Source organism: Triticum aestivum, chromosome 7D (genome assembly GCF_018294505.1).
Source record: "Triticum aestivum cultivar Chinese Spring chromosome 7D, IWGSC CS RefSeq v2.1, whole genome shotgun sequence".
Taxonomy (NCBI): Eukaryota; Viridiplantae; Streptophyta; class Magnoliopsida; order Poales; family Poaceae; genus Triticum; species Triticum aestivum.
Genome location: NC_057814.1, coordinates 78,748,681 through 78,774,744, shown reverse-complemented (window position 1 = coordinate 78,774,744; position 26,064 = coordinate 78,748,681). Strand labels below are relative to the sequence as shown.

Below are 26,064 nucleotides of genomic sequence, written 5' to 3'. Positions count from 1 at the left end.
ACCACGACTATGTATGAGAAAAGAATGAGGGAAAAATTCCACGAGTGCTCATGCATGGAAACTCTACCTGCAAAAATAGAGGGATTAGGGCCCGCATGCCCCGATGGCTGGGGCCTTCAAATGTCGCGGTTGTTTCTCCTGGGGGCATGAGCTTCCGCATGGGTTTCGCCCACTGGAAAAAGGCTGGGATCCCTGGGGATCCCCAGCAACCAAACGAGGCCTAAGGAGTATATGGACTTCTTTCAATTTCCCACCATCCTAAAAATCATGTGCAGGGATAATCTCTCTCGGTACAATCTGAACACTAATTTGACAAGTTAAATAAGGTTTATCCATTAGATCTTCTGGATGCCCTTTTATACTAGCAAACATGCCCGTACGTTGCAACGGGAGAAAAAACCATACTACTCAAGAACAATAATGCACAAAACCAAGTAATTTGTCTTGATAATTCTCTTCTGAACATGAAGGATGTAAAAAAGTACCAAAGGAGTGCAAAGAAAAACATAAAGATTATAGACAATGTGGCCAATTAATCATTTAATCATATTTCCCCGCATGTCTTCCTCGTATTGTTCCTCTGTCGAAATTGCTATAGTTGAACATTCACCGTCGACCGTCCGCTACTTTCTGGTGCTTCCTCGGATCTCCCACTATGTGCCCTCACAGGTTGCCGACTCCGTGAGTGATGAGTGATGCCAATAATGAGCGAATGAGTTAAATGCAGCTCGGATGAAGGTTACATCAGTTGGCCGCAAGAGTCCTACTATATCATGAGTTCCAAAGTGTGAAAATCGCTTGATTTCATTACATGCACTTCCCAGCGAGGTCGAGAGCGGGGCAGCAGGCAAGGTCGGTGTCATGCTGGCGGGAGGCCAAGAGGACACTTACCTCACTAGAGATCGTCCTAGGGACTTGCGAGAAACTGCAGCAAATGCAGATCCGCACGCACATGCGTTGGCACAGATACCCTAATTTGGCGCCAAAACCCCGGTGCACGTACGAGCGCAACATGGCGGCAATGTTAGAGGAGACCTCCGGCTCCCGGTCTAAAAAAAGATATGTGTAGTTATCACACCTTGCATCAAAGTACCAACATGAGCTTCCTAGCCACTTCACCTCGTCGAGCACAATATGCTCATGAACGCTTGAGCTCGACGACCACCGCGCGTTCTTCTTCTGAAACCGATCTGCAGGCTTCTTTGTCCTTAATTAAGTCCTACTCCTACAGCTTCATGGCTAGTTTCCTGGTGGTGATAGCTTGTATGCATCTGGATATCCCTTAATTAAAACATCCACCAAACTAAAGCAGTAAATTTTATTTGGTATAAATTATTACCTTTATATCATCTATAATCATTTGCTAACCACACAGGCTCATATAAACAAACTGAAACAGTAAACAGTGAAGGAGCTCCTGTAAATTTATTAATACCTGGGTGTACTAATGCATCTAGTCGTTCACCACAAGAAAAAAACAAACTGGATCTCCCAATTATATGCATCAATTCTTTCTGGGCCCCCATACATCAAAATGATAGTGTACATAACATGGTGGAAGGGAACTCACACCACGGTGACTATTTATCACCTTAAGCGATACAAGCAGGTTCGATCGCTGAAGCCTTTTCCTCCCTAGCCTCATATTGGGCCGGCCCATTAACTCGCGCGCCGTGTTAAAAGAGCAAAGAAATGTGGTAGATGGAGGGATACAACCAGGGTCTCCAGGGGGAACTCTCGCCGCGCTAACAACGCCACTCAAGTTCCCTTCGTGGCAAGAACTAGGGGCGCGATCTACTTAAGGCTACTGTAGCCGTTTTCTTTGGGTTTTTTTTTCCTTTTTGATAGGGTTTTCTTCGTTTTCCCTTCATTTTTTGTTTCGTTTTCTTTTTTTCTTCTTATTTGGTTTTCTTCTTCTTCTCCATTTTTTATTTCGTTTTCTTCTTTCTTCCCCATTTTTTGTTTTTTTCTTATGTTTTTTTTCGTTTTCATTCCACATTTTCGTATATGTCAAAAACATATTTTTAATAAGTGATCAACATTTTTTGTATACACGTTGAACATTGTCCGAACACTTATCAACATTTTTTAAATACTTCTTAAACGTTTTAATACTTATTCAATATTTTTTAAATACTTATTCAACATTTTTAAATACTTATTAAATTTTTGAAATATTTTTTCAACATCTCTAATACTTATTAAACATTTTCAAATACTTGTTCAACAATTTTGGAATACTCATTCAACAATTTTGAATATTTATTCAACATTTGTCAAATACTTGTTCGACATTTTAATACTTATTGAAAAATTGCAAATACTTGTTTGAAAATTTTCAAATACTTATTAAACATTTTGTAATGCTCATTCAACATTTTTCTAATACTCGTTGAACATTTTTTAATACTTATCTAACATTTTAAAATAATTTTTCAACCTTTTTAGTATTTATTAAACATTTTAAAATAATTGTTCAACATTTTTCCTATACTCATTCAATAATTTTTAATACTTATTCAACATTTTTCAAATACTAATTCAACAGTTTTAATACTTATTCAAAAAAATTAAATACTTGTTCAACATTTTGTAATACTAATTCAAAAATTTTGAAATACTTTTCAACATTTTTTCAAATGTGTTTTTGAAAAGTGTTATATATATATATATATATATATATATATATATATATATATATATATATATATATATATATATATATATATATATAGGCCGTGGCCTCCCGCGTGGCTGGGCCAGCCCATCTGGGCTCCCCCCGGCGTGCTTAAAGGGAGACATAGGGGCGGCCAACTCACACACAAAGAGGATCTTCCTCCTGCATGGTTAGGGGCAGTGGCGGTGCCAGGTTCTAGAGGGTGGGTATTCATTTTGCCCAAATCATCACTGTTTTGCAAAAAAAAAAAATCGCTTGTTTTATATAAAATTTCAATGGTTTGTCAAAATCTTGGGTATTCAACCGAATACCCAAGAAGACCCCTGGCGCCGCCCCTGGTTAGGGGCCGCTCGTGCCTACTTCAAAAAAAAGGCCGCTCATGCCACAAGTTCCTACACACCAATAAGTTGTCTCGTGCTATGTCCTAATGGATCTGGCAGTACAATGCTAGAAGCATAGAACTTTTGTTTGACAAAGAACTTTTGTTTGACATGCTATAAAAGCCAAGCACTTGCCAAAGCGGATGGGAGAGCGTACCTGGTTCCATCTGCTCAAATTATTCAGCCATGGCGGTAAACGAATTGCTTTGGCTCCAACTCCACCAGTTTCAAGCGCCATTGGTATTCTTCCTGCTCATAGGCCATGCAATGGGTGAGAGATTGGCATCGATGCGAAGAAGATTTTACACAGAGCGAGAGGCACGTGCAGAGAGATGGAGAGGAGGGAGATGCCCATGCATGCAGACCGGGAGAGAGAGGCGCATGCAGAGAGATGGAGAGGAGAGAGAGACGCGCATGCAGAGAGATGGAGAGAGTGGGCGCGAGAATACAGAGTAACTGCCCAGCGTCTCCTCGGTAGCAATTCAGGGGCAAAAACAGTCCAAATTTTGTTGAGTGATTCTCTCCTTGGTATACGGGCTGGAGCTAAAACGCGGACAAAAAAGGACCGGAGGGAGTATTTCAATGCATACTTGGACTGGCCTAGGCGATCTTTGGCGTCTGCAACCGGATGGAGGTCGGTTTTCCTCCAGAAAACTGGTTATTGTATAGTCTACTAAGAATCAAAATTCAATAATATACAAAATCCTTACAATTTTTTTAAATGTGCACAAAATTAAAATCAAGAGTAAAAAAGGCTTAAACTGGAAAAATTACCATAAAACTAATAAATGTATGGAATCTATCAAAATGTTTATGAATTTCAAAAACTATTCACAAAGTCATTACTAAAAGGATCTACTCCCTCTGTTCTAGAATTCTTACCGTGGTTTTAGTTATAATTTGAACTAAACCCACGACAAGAGTTTTGGAACAACGGGAGTATAATGTGAAAAATAAAGTAAATTAAAAACTAATTCATGAGTTCTAAAAAGTATTCACGTATTTAAAAATTATTCTGGAATTATAGTTCTTGAATTTTATAAAATTCTCGTGAATCTCTAGAATCTTCATAAATTATAAAATGTTTGTTTAATGTTAGATAATCATGAATTAAAAAGATTAGATAATTTATAAGAAATGGATAGGAAAATCCAAACAAAACCAACTAAAACCGCAAATCCAAAGAAAGAAATCAAAACAGAAAAGAGACAGAAAAAATAAAAGAAACAAATAGAACAGAAACACAAAAAACCTAGAAAAAACCCACCAAAGAAAAATAGAACAATAACCATCGATGTATGTAGCACTTGTTGTCTAGTTGGTCGGCCCATGGATCGACGCTATGTCCTGATGTCAACATTTGAACGCTCAGAGCATAAATTAGGATTTGGCATGTTTTCCTAGTGAACGATCCAACTTTATTGATAAACTAATGAGGATGTACCAGATCGCTAAAAACAGACACGCACAAGCACCAGAAAGATTCTTGATAAAACTAAAAGTTACATAAGACAATCTTCGAGTCATCCACTCTAACTTCACATTATGCATCTTGACGTCTCTCCGGAACACCCAAAAAAATAAGAATCACGGAAGACCAAACTTGCACAGGCTGAACTAACCTCAAAGGATTTGAAAAGTTGCTTGAGTCGTCCACCTCAATCTTGATAGGCGAGAACATTGTTGAAAGCTAGACAGGTTACCAAATCGTTGAATTACCGTCATACTATTGAGGAAAAGTTTGACGAGCACAAAAGAACAAAGCATGAGGATTACTGACCAAACCAAACTTTAGAAGACCGAGTGCTCATATTCATCGTATATATCCAAAATGTAGGGTGGGCCGGTCCACCTAGCAATTCGTGCACCTCCTGATGACGTTGGGCAATGGATTTTCTATACAGTTTTCAGCATATTTTTTCCCGCAAAACATGACATTCAGTATAAATATTAAGTTTAAAAATAACAAAAAATTTCTTGATCTTCTAAAATTATTCAGTTTTAAAATGTTCACAAGTTATTTTAAAACGTTCATAATTTTTCTTCAAAACAATAAGAATTTAAAACTATTCAAGTTTTTCTAAAAGTATTTCATGAATTTAAAAAAATCACATTTTTAAAAAGATGCACGAATTTTTAAAGTATTCATGAATGATTACAAAAATAAAAGCAAAACCCCTCACCGAAACTAGTAGAACAAAAATAACAGAGAAGGCTGGAGATAAAACTTTTGAATGCCTTGGGGCAAGTCATATCAGAACGAACTCGTGTTGTTTTTAAAGACCCAAATATATTATATAGGTTCACTAGAAATACAAAGCATCCTAAACATAATAAAATTATATCAAGACCCCTGGACCATCGGAGGACCATCACCGTCAACAAATTAAACCGTCGACGTCCGCTCCCATACCGAAGTGAAGTGGGTCTGATCTTATCGATGACAGCCAGAAAGTCTTTATGCACGTGCCCCTAAGGACCAATGCCTCAGAGCCGGAGTCGCCACACTTGACCCTTCAATCAATCAAGGAACCTGACATCAAATCTGCCATTGCATATGCATGCCGAGAAGCCTTACCTCGCAGTCCTTAGGAGCCAGCGGAAATCTACGCCGGAGCTCCGTGTAATCCGTCATGATGAACTCGAGGAGGGTCGAAGCCCAAAAAACCGACTCGAAGATGAAACACCGTCCCTGCAAAAGACTAAAATCCTAACATATCTACTAGCCAAAGTCGAGACACGAGGATTCCCCTACCCCGCTACCACCACCAACTGCCAAAGCCCTAGGCAAAGAGGAGGCAAATCCCGGACTTGTTATCCTCAAAAGAAAAAATCCCGGGCTCGCTAGTGGAGATCAAGGAGAAGATTGTGTCGTCCAATAATAGAAAAGAGAAAACGGAAAAGCTATTTTCCTGCCGACTGGCAGTTAGCGACAGGCACGTCCGATCGCTCCCGCCTGCTTTTTTTTCCTTCGAATTTTCTTCCTTCAGTGCTAAAAAAGATGCATCCAGTGGGGATCAAACCCAGCCCTGCTCGGAATTGTTTGATGCCAACAACCAACTCACCAAACTTCATTTGATGTCCTACAAATGAAAAATAACTATGTAACCTTTTGAAACCCCACGCCAGCGAAAGAAAATCTGTTTTTTTACCCTGCAAAAGAAAGTTTTTTTGTTTATTTTGTTGGGCTTCTCTAGTCTGTCATTTTCGTACATATTACTTGCGGAATTAGGCATACATACAAACAATTTTATTGGTAATTTGACCCAACAAAAAACAAGTTGTTGAAAATATGCCCGGGTAACTCAGGTCACTGCCGACCAGGGGGATACTCCCCGGTCACTTTTAGATCCCTGAGGGTCAATCCTTTCCCTTCCCCCCTTTGCCCTTTCAAATGAAAAAGAACTACCAATGCAAAAAAATGAAATGAAATGAACAATTGCTACTTCTTTATTAAATTACACCGAAAAGAAAGTCTGTAAAAAACAAGAGCCACTTTGTTTAGTGAAATAGCCTTTTCCCTTTGATCCCTCACGGGATCAAATCAAGTAAGTCTACTTGAAAGCGAAGTACTTCAGCGAATAGTAGTTCATAATGTTGGTCTTATTCAAGGTTTTGCAAAATCTGTGAATATCAGGGTAACTCGCATAACACAGACCAGATAACTTATATCACTCAGTCATGATAACTTTGGTGTAGGGGTGGGTGTTGATGAAATATCCCCGGTAACTTTGGTGTGAATATCATGGTAACTCATACATAGGAGACCTGATAACTTATGCAACCCGATCTGTAACTTTGGTGACTAGAGGTGATGAAATATACCCCCGATAACTTTTATGTGAATATCACGGTAACTCACACATCGCTGACCTGATAACTTATGTACCTAGGTCTTGGTAAATTTGGCGGTCGGGTGAAGGGAGGCACGTTGATGAAATACCCTCGGTTATTTTTTGGGAAATAGCTTGATAACTCACACATCGCAGGCCCGATAATTTTTGGGAGAAAAAGATGTTGGAAACAAATCTTGATGCTAGTAGTTTCCATATTGTAGTTTTATAGCCTAAAAAATCATGTTAAAGCTGAGAATTGAACTGAAGACTTCAATATTGAGATCTTACACACTAGCCAACTCACCCACTACTTGGCTCCTAACAAGTTCAAATAAAATACCATTTTTTGGCCATTCGAGGTGAAAAAGTTGTTAAAATATACCCCCGGTAACTTCTGTGTAAATAAGATGACAACTTACATACAATTAACCTGATAACTTACATATAAACGCATTGATAACTTTTCACCTTGGGCGGAAAGTTTTAGAAATATGCCGTGATAATCTAGTGCAAATAGCATGGTAGTTTACGCACTAGACACCCGATAACTTACATAACATTGATAACTTTTTACCCATATGAAAAACGTTACTGAAACATGTCCCGGTAACTCTTTTTTTGTCGAAACGTACCCCAGTGTGAAGTTACCACTACCCCATGCTAAAGTTATCATGCTTCTCATGGTATAGTCATTAACCTTCTCATATTATAGTTACCGGGCTTATCATAGTATAGTTACCATGTTGCTCAAGTCATAGTTATCACGCTGGTCATACCAAAGTTACCAAGCAAAAAAAAATATTATCGCTGATATAGCGATTTTTTTAAACTATGATGATTTTTATAGCAAATTCGGAAACTATACACCCTAATGCAGAAAAATCAAAAGTATCACCCTGTGGGCCTCCTATTGGCCGAAGAGGGACTTTTCGACCAACCGTTGGCCGAAGAGGGACTTTTCGGCCAACCGTTGGCCCGAAGAGGGATTTTTTTATCCCTAAAAAAAGGACTTTTCGGCCAACAGTTGGCCAAAGAGACGTCTTCGGCCAACACCTGCTCTACTGTTTTAAAAAATTCATATCAATTAGGATTTTTAGTATTTTAATTTGATTCTTTTTGCATTAGATTAGAAATTTTATGAAGTTTCTGTAGATATCAAGTTTGACTAGATTTGAAAGTTTGAATATGAATTTGCATGAATTTGCTCAAATCACTAGGTTGCCTATAATTTGAGCTAGGAGTATTTTTTTAGATGATTCTTTTTGCTACTAGTTCTTTGTGACTTTGTTTATCAGTAGTAATTAATTGGCGAATTTTATAATTATTTAAAATTATGTTTTTATGAAAATAGTTCTGTTTTAGTGTTTTATAGGTTTTGTGCTATTTCTTTGCTTTAGATTGTTTTCTTTAGTTTTTTTTGACATATTCTTTTTGTTCTGTTTAGTTATCAATAGCTATTTTTTAGTATTTTTTTGTATTGTATAAAAAAATCCCGGGCTCACTAGTGGAGATCGAGAAGAAGATTGTGTCGTCCAGTAATAGAAAAGAGAAAACGGACTGGCAGATGCTTCGTTTCATCGTACTCCCTCCGTTCTAAAATAGATGACTCAAGTTTGCTGTAGTATAAAATTAGTATAAAGTTGAGTCATCTATTTTGGAATGAAGGGAGTAGGTGTTTGGTACTGCTAGAACGCGATACTTGTTTCACCTGACGCGTGGCAATATATGGCACGTTGACTGTATGCAGGTCCTGGTACCGCGGCGGTGTACTACGATGCGAGGACATGTACGTCAACTTCAGCATCGCCAAGGAGACGGCTTCCAAGGTCACATCTGTTTTTGAAGATGACAATGAAGCCTTCATTTTCCCCTAGTTGAGAAACGAATAGCAATATACTCCTGGAAAATTATTTTTTAACGTCTGCAGACCGCACAGATCCCCGGGGAACTAATTTTGCCGTGCCAGACATACTTGTGCACTCCAGAATTGCACTATGTTCTGCACCATTCGTTGTGGTCCTGGAACCCAAAAATGTCAACCCGAATAAATAGCTTCAGACAAAGAGGATGAAAAGAACAACTTACATGCCCTATGGATTTGGGTATCTGAATTCTGTCGAGACTGGATTTTCAACGCATCAAGAAAGTGTGCTAGTTCAGACTTTATGCTTCATAATCGGAGCATATAAACAACGCTAGAGTACCCGCATAACTGGCTGGGGGCGTCGCGATTTCGAATTCATCCAGCCCGCACAATCTGCGCTGCTGTCCACTGACAATGTACCTTCTACCTCCCTGGTAAACATCTGGGCGTTCGTTTTTTTTACGCCGTGGCTCAGGCTAGAGCGGATGACCACTGGGCCACTTTTGCGCGCGGGTCCATCTAGCAGTCACAGTGTAGGTGTGTGTTTGTGTCCGGTGAAAATAAAAGGGCTGGCAGCGGGGATCGTGGGTTGCCAGGGCATCCAACGTGGGATGGATGTATTTTTTTACTGTTCTTTTTCATAACAAGAGCTGAAGACGAACTGTTATCAGATCAAATTAAATTGCGAAGGATGATTTGTAATTCTTGCTTCCACGTTGTAGTCTGCCAGAGTTTGCAAGAGCAAGAAGGAAGGAGACAGGGGAATTCAGAATTTCAGACCTTGCTATTTCCTTGACTGACGAAACACTCGACAAGCGCCAGGGTTTACACACCACACAGGCACACGCGCCTCCTATGCGGGACTCAGCCACACCACAGCAATGCCCAACAAGGACACGCACACGGACAGGGCTGTGCCAACACACACAAGCGCTCTCACTCCATGCGATTAGCAAGAAAGATGAAGGAAAGGAATTGAAATGGGAAGGGCTTAGAAAGGCATTTATGAAACTAAGAAAGCATCACACTGGTTTGGAGTCACCAACCATCGAACCATCTCCAGGTCATAGTCACATGCCAGATTGCCACGCACACAGGCGTGGGCTTCGTTCCTCTGAGAGCCAAGGGACTATTTGCAAATTTACAGGCAAATATAAATTCTTACTGACATCTACATGTAGAGAAATTGGATCAAGACATATCTGCCTGCACTAGGGAAAGCGATGACGGTCACAGAATGATCTACAGTAGTTCCCATTGTTGCATCTTCTTTCAGACCACTCATCACATGCCGTGGTTATGGAGTTCTGACTTTGCTTGTCCGGCATGGCATTGCTTCCTTCATTTTGTTTATGCTTTCACAGATGCCAACCTGCAGGTACATTGATTGATCACATTAGCGTCGCATTATGCCTGAATATTGTCAGCATATCATCAAACCAATTTTTATTTGTAGGGAGATTTACCAGGGTAGACGTTCGTGCGGATTTGCTTCACAGCTTGGGTTTTCCTGACGCTCTATCATCAAAAAGTGGCATCTGAATTCTGACAGGAGTGCAAAGCAAGATAATTTTAGGTAAATCAGTATCTAGTCTGGTAACCAATTTCCTTGACGATTGCTGAGAGAGATGCAGATAAAGATGATGAAAGCATGTTGTCATCGCATCAAAGCAATTTTGGTGTTGATTTATGATGCAGAAGAGATGTTTATAGATAGATAAAGTACTGTGCTTAGTTGATGTGGCACATATAATTATCATTCGCAATCTGCAGTAAACTGCAACCGCAAGGAATAGACGCCTCCAGCTGGAGCAAGCAGATTAACACTAGGCACTAGCAGGAAGTATTAGAGATGTCACTAGACTAGGTTTGGAAGTACTGGCACTAGCAGCAGGAAGTATTAGAGATGTCACTGGACTAGGTTTGGAAGTACTAGGCACTAGCAGGAAGTATTAGAGATGTCACTGGATCGGAAGTTTACCTCTTTATGCTATTTCGGCACAGAGCAGTAAGCAATGAGATATACTCCCTCCGTTCCAAAATTCTTGTTTTAGATTTATCTAGATACGGATGTATCTAACACTAAAACGTGAATAGATACATCTCTATGTAGACAAATCTAATACAAGAATTTTAGGACGGAGGGAGTACTTGTCCAGAAAAAGGCACATACTTGTCCAAAAAATGTGTACAGAATGTGGCACCTATAAAACGAAAAAATAGCCAGTTGGAAGTTACTTATAATATACTGGAATATAGCACGAGGAAAGATGGTTAACCATAATAACACGAGGAAAGGAATTGTGGCATATGCACCTCAGTTATCACCAGACTTCGAGTGAGCACAGGAGGGTAGGAGCCTTCTTAGAAACTTCTTTCCGCTGGTTTCTGCTTCTGGTGCTATAATTGTGGATTCTGCTTCTACTTCTGGAGCTCCAGTTCTGAATCCTCTTTTACATGGGATAGGAGACAAGTGCTGGAAATACTCCCCGCCTTCTCTGCATCGTCTTTCCAACTCGGGGCAGCCAAATATGGTTAAGGAGTCAAGGGCTGACAACCGCTGAAGGAGACCATTCGGGAATTCCTCTATCCCTGGACAACGAGTGATTGCCAATTTCCTAAGAGAAGTGAGGCCATCCATCCCATCAGGCAACCCTTTCAGGCTCCTGCATTTATGCACCAGTAGCTCCCTCAGCTTTGCCAGATCTCCAAGGTTCAAAGACAGCACCACCAAACCTCCGAAGCATTGAATCCACAAAATTTCAAGGGATGTAGGCAACCTTGGAATATCCCACACACACTCCACTCCCAAGTAAGATCCTTCTAACTTCAGGTCTTTGAGAACAGGGCTCAGTGGAAAACTTGCAAGCTTCGGGCATCTGTCGATTACTAGCTTCTCAAGCACCGGGAATATTACTGAGCTATCAATGGCCACCCCCGCACTGTTTTCTGCCCATCCCTCTAGACTACATAGCTCTACCAAGACCATCTCCTTCAACTTTGGGAAAATTTGTAGAGGGGTACTGCGTCCTCCACCTTCTATGCAAAGGTTATCACACAATGTCTTCACTTTACCCATGTTACGCAAGTATAAGAACTCCAGTGAGGGTGAGAGCCATACTACAGGTATATTCTTACACCTTGTCCAGTTGGAAATGGTGAGTTTTCTTAAGCACTGAAATATCTGAGGGTCTCTCATCCGTCGTGGTATTTCTAGGCCACCATATCCGTACAACTCAAAAAATTGGATCTTGCTATGAGGTTCTAGATGCTGGAACACTTCTTGCTCATTACATGCCTCATTTTCGGGCTTTTCATATATTTTTAGGCCCCAACAGAACAACAACTCACTCAGATTCTGCTTCTGCTGGAGATTGGCTTCTTTTGCATGATTTACACTCTTTATTTTTCTCAAGCTGTACAGTTCCAACCTGTTGCTAAGGTGTCAGCAGGTATTTGAGCTCTTCAATACCACAACCATCTCTTGTATCCACAATAAATCTTGTTAGAGTGTGAAGGTTGTTCAGCTGACCAATGTTTCGAGGCGTCCGCTCCAGATTAGAACATCCATAAAGAGAAATATGTATGAGCTTTCTCAGGCTCATCACCATGTCTTCTGGAAACTGTCGTAGCCCCTTGCAATGATTGAGCCTCAGAGTTTGCATGTTATACAATAGACATATTGAATCGAGCAATGTAGAATTGACGCTACAACATGAGAGGTCAAGGTACCGTAAATGTTTTGCATTTACGGCTTTCAAACTGGTACTAGAACCCTGCCAATGCAATGCTCGTAATGATACATGTGGCAGTCGTTTAAAATCTTGATACATCCGTGAAAGAGCTAACAAAGTGCGGAGAGATGTTTTGCCATCAAACAACCTGGAAGTCTTTTCCAATTCAACCACTTTTGGTAATTGCAGATGACATACATTGTTTACCAATGCTTTCTGTTCAATCAATTCTTCTATGGTGGCACATTCATTGCTAACATCTTTGGCTAAGTCATGCATTAAGTCATGCATTTTACATACAATTGTCCCATATGCATAGTCAGTAGATTTGGCTGCAGCTTTCATATCTTGTAGGAAGGACCTCCAAAGCAATTCATGAAAAATGAATTCTCCTTTCTGTGCTAAATCCATTGTTCCCTCTTCTTGAATAAAGCCATTTGCCATCCATAGTTGGATCAACATATCCTTCTTCATCTCATAATCCTTATGGAAAAGTCCACATAATGCAAAACATTGCTTCATTTCAGATGACAGGTATTTGTTTTTTTTTTTTTGACGGGAACAGCAGGAGCTCTGCTTTTGCATTATAGTGAGGGGAAAAAGAACAAAGTACAGGGGAGGGGTGTTAAGCACCCCGAACATAAAAACGAAACACAAGCATATACACTTGCCTATCGGAAGGCACTCCTGAAGAAACCTGCACTACCCCTCTGCCATAGGGATGGGTCTCAAAGCCTCACTAAGCAATGTAATGTCATCACGAATCATGTCTACCAACGCCCTCGGAGTCAGGTCCTTATCCTCGAAAACTCGACGGTTTCTCTCCTTCCATAGGTGCCAGGCGATGTATGCCGACAGAGTTATCTCTTCCTCCGTCCTTGCTGGCGCTCCTCTTTGCGTACAAAGCATCTTCCACCAATCTGAAACTGAACTTGCCGAAGACACACCATTGTACATCCTGTCGTTGGTACCAAGGAAGAGATGCCAGACCTCTCTCGCATAACAACATTGAAGCGTGAGATGCACCGCGGTCTCCTGCTCCTGGTCACAAAGCTTGCAAGAGGCGTTGTGTGGCCATCCTCTCGCCTGTAGCCGGTCGGCAGTCCAGTTTCTGTTCTGCAGCAGGAGCCACATGTAGAATTTCACCTTCCCTTCTAGCTTGCTCCTCCACACCCGGGCAATCCCGGGCTGCTCAATCCTGGCAGAGAATTGGACCTCATAAGCAGAACTCGCCGAGTATACCACTTGATTTTGTCCCTTTGAGTTGACAAGTTCACCAGCTGCAATTTTTCCCACAGGCCAACAAATTGACATAGTTGCTCGTGGCTGTCCATTCGCTGTATACCTTGCATCCATCGCCCAGTGCTTATAGCCTCTTTGACCGTGAGCCATTTACACCTAGCCAGCTTGAAGATATCCGGTGCTAGGTGTTGTGGGGCCTCGCCATTGAGCCACCGATCTTTCCAGAAGGTTGCAACACTACCATCTCCCAACTCGATGCAAGTGCAGCTGGAGAAGAGTTGCCGATCAGCGTCATCACACGGAGTCGCTGTACCCTTCCATGGCCTATCCTCTTCAGCCCACCTGAACCATTCCCACCGAATGCGCAAGGCCCTACTGAAACAATTTATATCCTTCACTCCTAGGCCACCAAAACGCTTGGGGGCACACACTCGTTTCCAATTGACAAGGCTTTTCCCTCCTACTAATTCATCCTCCGCACACCACAGGAAATTTCTCCTTAGCTTGTCCATTTTTTTGGTGAGCCACTTGTCAGGCGGGAAGACCGTCAAGAAGAAAGTAGCGGTTGCCGTAACCACAGAATTGATGTACACCAGCCTTCCCATCCTGTTTAATAACCTCCCCTTCCTAGGAGCAAGCTTCCCCGCAAATTTGTCAAGGACCGGTTGAAGCTCTGCCCTCCACGGTTTACGAAACCAAGTGGCAGTCCCAAATATTGACATGGGAAAGATCCCAGTATCCCACCAAAATCATTCAATATATTCTCAACATTAATTTCAGCGCAGGAGATAGGATATGCCACGGTCTTGCCGATGTTGACCCGCAGGCCAGAAGCGTCCCCAAAGACTTTTAGGATGGCATGAACAGCAGCAAAATCTTGGGCCACCGGGTTGATGAACAAAGCCGCGTCATCGGCGTAGAAACTGGATCGCAAACGAGCAACCCTAATTCTCAATGGTGTAAGCACCGCCCTCTCTGTGGCCATCGAAAGCATCCGTTGCAGGGGCTCCATAGCAAGAATAAAAAGCAGAGGCGACACGGAGTCTCCCTGCCGCAGCCCTCGTCTATGCACAAATGGAGAACCTTGTGATCCATTCAGCAGTACTCTAGAGGAAGAAGACGCAAAAATTATAGATATCATATCCCTCCATCTCTGACCAAAGCCCATTGCCTCCATTACCTCCAGCAGGTAGCTCCAACACACTGAGTCAAAAGCTTTGGCCATGTCAAGCTTCAAAAACACCAGCGGAGAATTCCCGGAATGAGCAGCCTTAATCACATTCTTGACATACAAAAAATTATCCTGAACCAATCGCCCTCTGATGAAAGCACTTTGGTTGTGGGAGACAAGTTTGTGAATCACCGGTGCCAGCCTAGCTGCCAACATCTTACTCAGGAGCTTGGGAACACTGTGCATCAAACTAATAGGGCGGAAATCACATGCATCTCGAGCTTCATCTTTCTTGGGTAGGAGAGCCATATTTGCCGTATTCATGATCTTCCAATTTTGAGCACGCAAAGAGTGCACGCAGTTTACTGCAGCAAGCAAATCTCCCTTAATTACCGGCCAGCATCTCTTATAAAAGGCACCGGTAAAACCATCTGGCCCGGGTGCCTTCTCCCCATGTATCTCTGTCACCGCAGCCCGTAGTTCTTGTTCAGTAAAAGGTATCTCCAGCTATGTCAAATCTAGTCGTGGCAGGCCCAGGGAGTTCCAATTAAGTGTGTTAGTGCGCGAGAAGGGGGTGCCCATATGCTGTTTGAAACGATCCAGCAGAATCTTGGCCTTTCCCTCATGATCAGACACCGGGTCATTCGCCCCATTTAGCACCGGGATATGGTTTTTCCTACACTCGCCATTTGCCCGGAGATGAAAAAATCTTGTGCTGGCATCCCCCTCCTTAATCTGAGTCACCCTCGATTTCTGCCTCCATCGTGCTCTGTCAATGGCTGCAATACCCAATAGCTTTATCTTGAGCAAGCTCCTCAGATTTCTCTCGGCCTCGGTCAGCTCTCGGTCCTCTTGCGCCAGGTCCAGGCGGAAAATGACTTCATTTGCAATACCAGATATGAAAGTGGCCCACCTCACCTTTTTCTTGTTCCAATTTTTTAAGGCCGCCGCCGTTCTGGAAAGTTTTGTATGTAACACTCGAACTGGGTCTCCAGATTGGACCACTCTATTTCAAGCTTGAGCAACAACCCCATCAAACTCCTGGGATTTTAACCAATGATTCTCGAACCGGAAGGCCTTATAATGAGAGGGCTGCATCTTTTTCAAAATCAACGGGCAATGATCAGATATGTTGGTCGACGCGGGAGTTAGTTGAAATTGTGGGAAAACAGCCTCCCACTCGCCGGAGACTAAAACCCTGTCAATCCTGGTCAGGGTGACGTTTTGACGCTCGTTTGACCAGGTAAATCTTCTCCCCAGCAAGGGAAAATCAATTAATTCCAAATCCTCAATGAGTGCCCTAAATCTGCCCATCATCCTCACATTGCAGTTATTGTTTCTCTTGTCAACAGCCCTACTGATCATGTTGAAATCCCCCAACACCATCCATCTTGACAACATGTGCTGCTGGATCCTTCTCAATTCAGACATGAACTCCATCTTATCGGCCTCTAACTGTGGGCCGTAGACCCCTGTGATTGACCAGCAATTGCCATCAGATTTGTCCCTGATAGTACCTGAAACCGAATGAACTCCCGCTGCCAAGGGAATATCAGACACCCCAAAGTCATCGGTGCAAGCAATGAGGATCCCTCCTCGAGACCCAATAGCAGGTAAACTGATAAAATTGTCAGCAAATCTTGACCCCAAAGATTCCAGCACCAGGCTCCTAGACATGTCACTGATCTTTGTCTCTTGTAAACATACCACATTGCACTTTAATTCAGCCACAAAAATTTACACAGCTCTCCTCTTAGTTGGACTGTTCAGACCCCGGACATTCCAATTCAGAATAGCGAAATCCATAAAACAAACCAATCACTCTGACAGTACATCGACGCTCCGACACCCAACGCCAACCATATCCTCCTCCCGACCCCGTAGAGGAGATCACAGCAGGAATCCACACACATCTTCCGACACACGCCAAACTCCACTAACCAGCACTCAATATTAAGAAGCAGAAGGCAGACTAACATTGGAAACTGACTGAAACACTCACACCTAACTAATTATTAAGCGACAGTTCAGGCGACTGCCACCTGCGCCTGCTTCAGGTCAACGTGACCGGTCTTCTTGCCGTGGCCACCAGTTGAGTTCACCAGCTCGGTGACCGCGGCGACGAACTTGTCGGGCAGCGGCTGCTTGTACAGATCCCTATACTTCTGCAGGTCCGCCGCTGTTGCATCCACCGCCGGTGAATCCCCCGCCCAGACATCCCCTTTCTTCATGAGGACGAGCTGCACCTTATCCATGGTGGACCACCCCGCCGTTGGTTTGGCGGCGAGCCTGCCGCTGCTCCGACTTGTGAGCTTCCCATCTTCGCCCCCATCCTGCTTGCCGCCGTCTACAGGGTTGGGGAGGAGTGCGGCTCGCAGCGGAGATGTGCAGTCGATGAGGAATTGGCCAAGGGGGTCGATTGGCTCCGCCCCTCCACCGGCATCAGCCTTTTCCGACCCCTCCGAGCCCAACAACTCTAGGCCCAGCACATGTGGCCCCACGCTTGGGCCCTCCCTAGGAGAGTGCGGCCCAAAAACCCCTTCCGTGGAGTCGCTTTCTTCGTTTGACCCGCTATCCTCCCTTGACTGGGTCAGTGCGACTGCACTATCTGACCCCTGCCCCACCTCTGAAGAGCCACATGCACCAATGACCAGTGAATCATGAAAAAGGCCATGCACGTCGCTCCCAGACCCGGCTGCCCTAGCCGCTCCATCCTCTCCTTGGCTGTGGTCACCCTTACATGTAGCCTCCTGAACCAGCTCGTGATGGTGCTTCTCTGGATCAGCTGGCGCCTGGGCGGGCACGCTTTCATGGGATAGGGCAAGCACACCCTCCCTGACGCCGGATCACCCCTCTGCGGCCTTCCCCTTATGCAGCTCGTTCATGACCCGCGTGCTCCCGTCTTGCTGACCGGGCGATGCAAGTGGCCCAACGGAGCCCACGAACGGGTCCCCGCCTGACATCGGGCCGCCTGCCAAGTCAGCGTCGATCAGCGGCAGCAGTTGCTCCTCCTTCCCGGCAGCATGCCGCCTCCCCTCTCCGGCTCGACTTCCCTGCCGCCTGTCACCTTGGCCCACCCCAGCCCGCCGGAGTCCTGCACTCGCAAGCCGGAACCCCTCGCCAAACCCGTAATTGCGCCGGCCTCCATTAGCACCTCCACTACCTCCAGCCCCGCCCGCGCCCGCGTCCGGGAACCGGAGTCTGGAGTGCGCCGATGCCCGCGGCGGCGGCGGTGGATAATCTCCGTCTTCATAGCTTAAGAACCATCTATACCCCCATCTGATGGGCCATGCCGGCATCAGTCCATCCTCCGATGGCATCCCGCTGATGCTACTACGGTTGCTGCATCCACTGTCCGGGCTCGACTCCGGCGGGCAGGTAAAATCCACCACATGGTCTAGATGAATGAGGACTGGGTGGCCCAGCAGACCGACCTGCCCCCATCGCGGCGACACCTCCTCCAGAATACCCAGCTCCGGATAGTGAGATCCCGGCGAGTCCATCTCCCTCGGCTCCTCCAGTTGGAGAACACCTCTGGTCTTGAGCTTCTCGACGGCGTCCATCCACACCCAGAGGCGGAAGCACCCAGTCTCCTCCTCCCTACGCACCTCCGAGTCGATCCCCTCAATCAGCATAGATGGATCAAACAAGGAAGCCACGCTGTGGATGTCCCACGCGTGCTCGGGCACCCCTTCCAGACACACCCTCGCCTTGTACAGCAGCTTCGCCGGTGATCCCCGACGGAACCGTGACCAAGGCGCGATCATGAAGGATACGCGCCCAAGGACGAGCGGCCCTTGGATCCCCATCACCTTGTCCCGAATCGCCGCGTCGTCGAAGACGAGCAGCAGCTCACCAAGCGCCCTCAGCGACACCTTGACCTGCTCCTCGAGGAAGCGGAACCGCAGAGCCAGGGCCCTCTTGATGTCGACGAGCTCGAAGCACCGTTCGAGCTCATCGACATCAAGAGGGCCCTGGCTCGTCACCACCAGAGGCAAATATGACAGGTATTTGTAGCTTAACTTCAGTATGGGCATGACCTCATATTTGCCTCCAACATTATCCCCAATGTTAGTTTCTTCAATGGTCTTCCATTCATGTACCTGTTGCTTTGAACTTAGCAAACCACCCATTGTCTTCAGAGCAACAGGCAGCCCCCCGCATTTGTTGACAATACGTTTTTCGATTGTGACTAACTCTGTTTGCTCCTGTGCACCATTGCTAAATGCTTTGTTTGAAAATAGTTTCCATGAATCTTCTTCACTCATAAATGCTAGCTCATGGGGATTAACAGTGCACATTATAGAGTCCACTTGCTTGCTTCGACATGTGACCACAATGACACTTCCTGGTCTACCAACAGAACACAACAGTGGCTTCAGTTCATCCTCCCACAACTTCTTTTCTTCATTCCATACATCATCAAGAACAAGAAAAAACCTCTTCTGGCCAATGACTTCGCCAAGTTTCTTCTGCAATAGTTCGATGCTGTCAGGCAGGTCGCATCTTCCATTTGTAGCCAATTCAATGATGGATTTCACAACAGCAATTATATCAAAATTGTCCGACACACAGTGCCACATCTTCAACTGGAAATGTTGTTGGACCTCTTGGTCATTGTATAACATCTTTGCAAGTGCAGTCTTGCCAAGACCTCCCATAGCAAATATGGTGCTGCCTTTGGGTCACTGACATGTGGACCAGCCATCTGTTGGGCCCACATGTCATAGACACAAAGGTAGGTGCCTTAAGGCATCGAAGCATCGTCCCAAATATGGGCAGCACCTGCACCTTCCGCTGGTCTTGCTGGTCTAGCAGCAACTTCACCACCACCTGCTTGTCATCATCTCTTCCAAAGATGTCGGTAGTGCGTCTGCCTCCAAGGATGTAGTGGCTTCTGCCGATTGGCAGAATTCTCAAGGCCAAACGTGTTCATCTCCTCAACCAGCTCTTTGATCTTATCAAGGACTCCCTTGAGGTTCCTGCTCATGGCAAAACGGAAGAGCAGCGAGCTGCGGCGCGTGACGTAGCCGAGTACCTTGCGGGAAGTGGACTTGCCGATCTGTACCTCGCGGCGCAACGCCTCATACTGGAAGTCGTCGAGGACGTCGTCGGCCTCGTAGGCGACGGCCTTGAGCTTCTCCATCCAGCTCTTGAGGTAGGCATTGCTCTGGCTCCTTTCCTCGGCGCTGGCCAGCTTGCACTCGACGGCTAGCAGATGGCGCTCCAGCGTTTCGCGGTCGTCGTCAAGGCCACACATCCGGGTCACGGTCTGGACGAGCGCGTCGGCGGCCTTGCTGGCGACGCCGCGCACCAAAGGGAGAAGCAGTGATTCGGCCATGGTGCTGCAGATCGGGGGAAGAAGTCAAGAAACTGCATACAGCATAGGAAAGAAGAGGAGAAAGATTCAGCAATCAGCACTGACAGACGAACAGCCGAAGAAGAAAGAAATACAGCCAAGAAGCAAGAAATACAGCCAAGAAGCAAGAATGGAGGAGAGCATGCACCTGAGCGACACCCAAAGTCGATCAGATCCAGCGCGCCGTCGCCTCGCCTCGCCTCGCCTGTGGAGCTCTCTCGCCAAGTCCGGCTGCTATGGGGAGAGGAGGGGATTACTGCCGTTGGTGGAAAGAGAAGGAAAGGACATGGAGATAATAACTCTGCCGCGTCTTCACTCTCCAGCGGACTCCCCTGCTCTCTTCTGTACCTCTGTTCGAGAGAGGGAAAAAAATATCAGTGGTTCAGCAGATTTCGTATAACTAAATTCTCAATTTTTGACAAAAGACACAATTCCCGAATTAGTACAATGAAATTTGTTGAATGAGTTCCATAAATTTGTTGAAGTCATGGAACCAGCAACATGAAACTCTTAAATATGTTTTGAAAGAGACAAATTTCTAATACTAGCTAGCATACTAAAATCTCTCAAAACTACTGTTAGTAGTATCTTAGATTTCTTGCTAATCTTGCACTAGGTAGGAGGGTCCAGAATTGATGGAACACTGCCGTAATGATGCTGATCCTGACAAACACCTACCACGATGTTTGCATCTTTGCTCCATCCTCCGGACTTTTTCTGGGAACAGCGTGAACCGCGTTGGGCCAGAATCAGAGTACCTGCATCATCATTGATGACTCGTCATCTCTCCAGCACCACTCTCCCTGTGCTGTGCTGTGCTTGTCCTTCAAACAGGAAGATGCACATGGCTGGTAAATGAGAATTGACTTGACTGCTGCGTCCAGCGGGAAGATGCCTGGTAAATAATGGGAGGCACTCCTATGTGTCAAGACTTTTTTTAAGTTTCTTAAAAATAAGAAAGAAAAATCTGCGTGCAATAGGTCCTGTTTGGTGTTTGCAAAATGATTCTTTCATGCAAAATGCCTTCAGTTCTTATTCCTACGTGCAAGGCGTTAGAGATAGCACCGGTTTTTTCTTCATCTGATCAAACGGCCCCCTTGTCTCAAATATTTCATAGTTTTTGTTCCACTTCAGTATTTCTAATGGGCAGTGGCGGACCCAAGAATTAAAGTTAAGTGGGGCGAACATTTAACATCTAATTTTTTTCGGCACAAATGCAACTCTATTCAACTAAAATTCATACTCCCTTCGTTCCTAAATATAAGTCTTTTTAGAGATTTCTATGTGGACTACATACAAAGCAAAATGAATGAATTCACATTCTAAAATATGTCTATATATATCCGTATATATTTCGTATTGAAATATCTAAAAAGACTTATATTTAGGAACCGAGGGAGTAGCATTCAACAACAAAAGAATAAAATAATTAAAAACTAGTAAACTACTAACATGGACTCTTGTTGCTTGAAATGCTCACTTATGCCACAATATGATCCCATTTTAATTTCCAAACGAGATCTACAAAATTGATTGGGGAAAGGCTGGGTCTTGCTAGCTAGGTCGAGGGGAACGGCTGGAAGCGATTTTTCTCTATCGATTGGGAATTTCCTTCTCTGTGTCGATTGCAGTACAGATCAATTGGGCACTTGGGCCTGTACAGTGGGCTGTAGTAACTAATAAGCGTAGCCCAATCCACCAGCGGACCAGCCCAAATCTCTTTTTCCCACAACCCTTCGATGCAGTCACACAGAAACAGAGAAACAGCGACGCCACCGCTGGCTTTTTGTGTTCTGAACTTCTGATGCCTGCCGGAGGAAAAATACGTAGGTGGGGTTCGATACTCCGCTGCCGGCGACCCGGGGCGCCCGCCCCAGCTCGCCCCAATGGTGGGTCCGCCACTGCTAATGGGTAACCTAACCTAACATTATATTTTTCCTGCAGTTTGACATGTGGTTAGGTTTTGATCAAAATCCTCTGTATGCTCTCCTGCATGAGTCTATCTATACTTTTCTGAAATCTGTTTAGCTGGCACTGCAACTCTATTTGTTAAGTCTAGTGTAATTCATGGATCTAGGGATCTTCATCAAAATTGTCAGCCGGTAAACATCATTCACTAGAGTCACATTCTTTACTGAATTTGAGCTCTATCATGCAAGTTTGTACTAATTTCTAACTTCTTCATTAACTTCCTTAGTTTTACAGAAAGTGTTGCTTACTAAATTAGTAACTCATGAGGTGAAAGGCTTATCTTGCTGGCTGTTTTCAACCAACGAATAGTCTGTATAGTTACTAAAAGTATGGCAACTGGAAGTTACATTCAATTCAACAGTACTACAATGTCTATACATCAGAGTGGGAATACTACAATGCCATCGAAATTTCGGACAGCATGGTGCATCAATCGACCGATACATCAGAGCAACTGAATTTTGGACAACATCAATCGATCAATAGTCCAATAGTGCATCAGAGCAACTGAATTGTGACATCATCAATCGATAAATACATCAGAGCAACTGGATTTTGTACAGCAACTGCATTTTGGAGCACTATATTCATGAGCATCATGGATCGACAGGGAGGAAAAGGGACAAGATCGGGGATCGATGGTCGATGGTGGTCTCACCTTGCTCGCCGCCGTCGATTGGAACGGCGTCGAACGGCTTTGCTCGAGTGCGTGTGAGTGACCGCGTGGGTGGTCGATGGAGGGCCTGCAGGTGAGCCTCCGACGGGAAGAGGTGAAGGGCGGGAGCCTTGCCCGCTCGTCCTCGGTGCGCTCGACAAGGAACAAGGAGAGCCAAGATTGGCGGCGACCCCCGTCGGAGCCGAGCCCGACGCGCCCTGCTTCGGGGGTTCTGGCCATGGCAAGGAGGCAGGAGGGACACGATGAGAGGGCCGACTACGGTATGGGAGACGGCGGCGACTGGCAGGATGGGAGTTAGCGGCGGCGGCGGCGGCAGGAAGAGTGGCGCCTGGAATGGGCCGTTGCAGCGGGACCGCAGGCACTGAGCATTTTTTTTTCACATTTTGCTTTATTTTTTACCTTTGCTTATATTTGAAATATTCTAAATATATATAAATATTATAAAAATAAATTTACATACATAATTGAGTTAATAGCGCATTTGAAAAATGTTAAATGTGTATAGAAAAATATTTCTAGTGTATACAAAAAATGTACAATGTGTAGGAAAAAAGTAGACATAAAAGAATACATTTGAAATATTAATCATGTATTTAAAAAATGTTTAAAATACATCAAAATGTTCCTGGTGATATGAATGAAAAAGTAGACATCAAAACATATATATGGAAAAAATGAATCAAGTATTTTAAAAATGTTTCAAATGTATATAAAAATGTTGATAGCAAAAAATGTTGATAGCATACAAAAAAATCTTTGTGACATTTTTTAAAATGTTCGCGCATTTCAGAAAAAATGTATAGAAAATTATCAAAAATGTTAATCATGCATTTGGAAAATGTTAAATGTATATCAAATAAATGTTTCAGATGTATATGAAAATTTTACAATGTTTATGAAGAAAGGAAACATCAAACTCGTATTTCAATGAAATGTTAATGATTGTATTTAAAAAATATTAATCATGTATTAACAAATGTTAAACATGTATAAAAATATTCTTAGTGTATATGAAAAATGTAGACATAAAAGACATTTGTTTAAAAAAAATGTTAATTGTCTATTTTAAAAATATTAACATGTATAAAAATAAATGCTTCACATGTACATAAAAAATGTACGTAGAAAACCGAGGAAAAAGATACAGACAACACATAGAAAATAAAAAAAACATCAAAAAGGGTCTAAAAGCGAAGAAAAACAGATGAAAACCATAAAGGAACAATACATACACGGAAAGAAAGAAAGAAAGAAAGAAAGAAAGAACCCAACGAAAACCAAAGAAATCCGGTGGAAAAGAAGCGAAATGAAGAAAACTGAAGAAAGAAAGAAAGAAAGAAAGAAAGAAAGAAAGAAAACAAAAACATGAAGAAAAAAGAAGAAGAAAACCAGTAAAAACCGAGAAAAACCAAAGCAAGCCAAATAAAGAAAACATAGGTTATAACAAAAAAAACTTAAGGAAACCAATGAAAACATTAAAAGAAATGAAGAAGAACAAAAGAAAGCGATAAAAACTAAAGAAAACAAGAGCATAGCGAACCTACAACAAGCGAATCCTTACTCTAATGGGCTGGCCCGTTCGCGCTTCGTATGACACGAGAGCTTCTTCCATCTCTCTATAAGCAAGATATAGCTCTCGCGCTCCGTCGGTGCCTTGGGGTTGACCAGAGATGAATTTGGCCTGGGCCTCAGTCGGTGCACCGTACTGGACTTGGCCAAAAGAGACTCAGCTCAGTCAAATTTCTGGCCCAAATTTCAAACCAGGCTCAGTAAAAATACTTCACGTGCCGAGCCGAAAAGCTTGATCAGAAGTCCAACCGTAGCGACGGCTCGCCATTGGGCATCTCTAGGGGAGGCTTGGCTCTGACGCACGACTTTTGGTCCGAACACCAGCGCGTCTCGGCGGCAGAGAATGCGGCCCTCACGACCCCGTTTCTCTCAGGAGGAGGTTTGGACAGCCATCAAAGGCATGAACCCGTCGTCCGCTCCGGGTCCTAATGGCCTTCCGGTGAAGTTCTTCCAGACTTTCTAGAGTGTCATTAGACAGGAGGTGATGGTCCCTCTTCGAGAAGTTTTATATAGGTGCCATTGACCTCTCCCGCCTTAACTATGGGGATCATCACGATCATCCCCAAGGTCCCCGGAGCTTCTAGCATTCACTAGTTTCGCCCAATCACGGTGATCAATGTGATCTTTCGCATCTTGGCGAAGGGGTACGCCAATAGGGTGAACCCTCTAGCAGACCGCATTACCCACCCCGACAAGTCAGCTTTCATCCAAGGCCGGTATATCCTGGATGGAGTCCTAGTCTTTCACGAAGTCCTTCATGAGGTATGCTCCAAGCATCTCAAGGCTGTCTTCCTAAAGATAGACTTCCACAAAGCCTATGACATGGTCTGCCGGTCCTTCCTTCGGGAAGTTTTACACCGGAAAGGTTCCGATGACCAATGGGTCACCCGTGTCATGCAGATGGTTTCCTCTGGGCGGACCGCGGTGAACATCAACGACGAGATCGGTCCCTACTCCCCACCCTATGTGGGGTTAGGCAAGGCAACCCCTTTCTCCCCCTTCTTGTTTAACATGGTGGTTGATGCTCTAACTACCATGCTCGACAAGGCTAAAGCCGCCGGGTCATATCCGCGATGTAGTTCCACACCTTGTGGGAGGGAGTGGGGTATCCCTCCTACAATATGCAGATGACACCATCATCATGGTGGAAGGCTCCGCGGCCGACATCACAAACCTGAAATTCCTACTTTGCTTTTAGCAAATGTCGGGTCTCAGAATCAACTTCGACAAGAGCGAGGTGATGGGATGGGCTACTCCCCCACCGAGCGCCAGAGTATCGTTGGTCGTCTTAATTATCAGCTGGGCTCCTTCCCCACGACCTACCTGGGGATACCCATTAATGACTCTCGGCTATCCGTGGTGGATTTGTGGCCAACAATGAACAAGCTCCAACACCGTATCGAGCCATGGCAAGGTAGATGGCTGTCTAAGGCGGCGCGGACAATCCTCACCAATTCGTCCCTCTCCAACCTGCTCCTGTTCATCATGAGCTTCTACATCCTCCATGGGACTCTCCATCATGAGATCATCAAGGTCCAGCTGGATTCTTCTGGGCCGGGGATGGCGATAAGAAGAAGTATCATAT

General features: G+C 44.3%; 1 pseudogene; it reads right to left on the bottom strand.

The window, feature by feature from the left end:
- Positions 1 to 9,759: 9,759 nt before the first annotated feature.
- LOC123170321 (disease resistance protein RGA2-like) lies at positions 9,760 to 20,665 on the bottom strand (annotated as a pseudogene).
- Between the last annotated feature and the right edge of the window lie 5,399 nt (positions 20,666 to 26,064).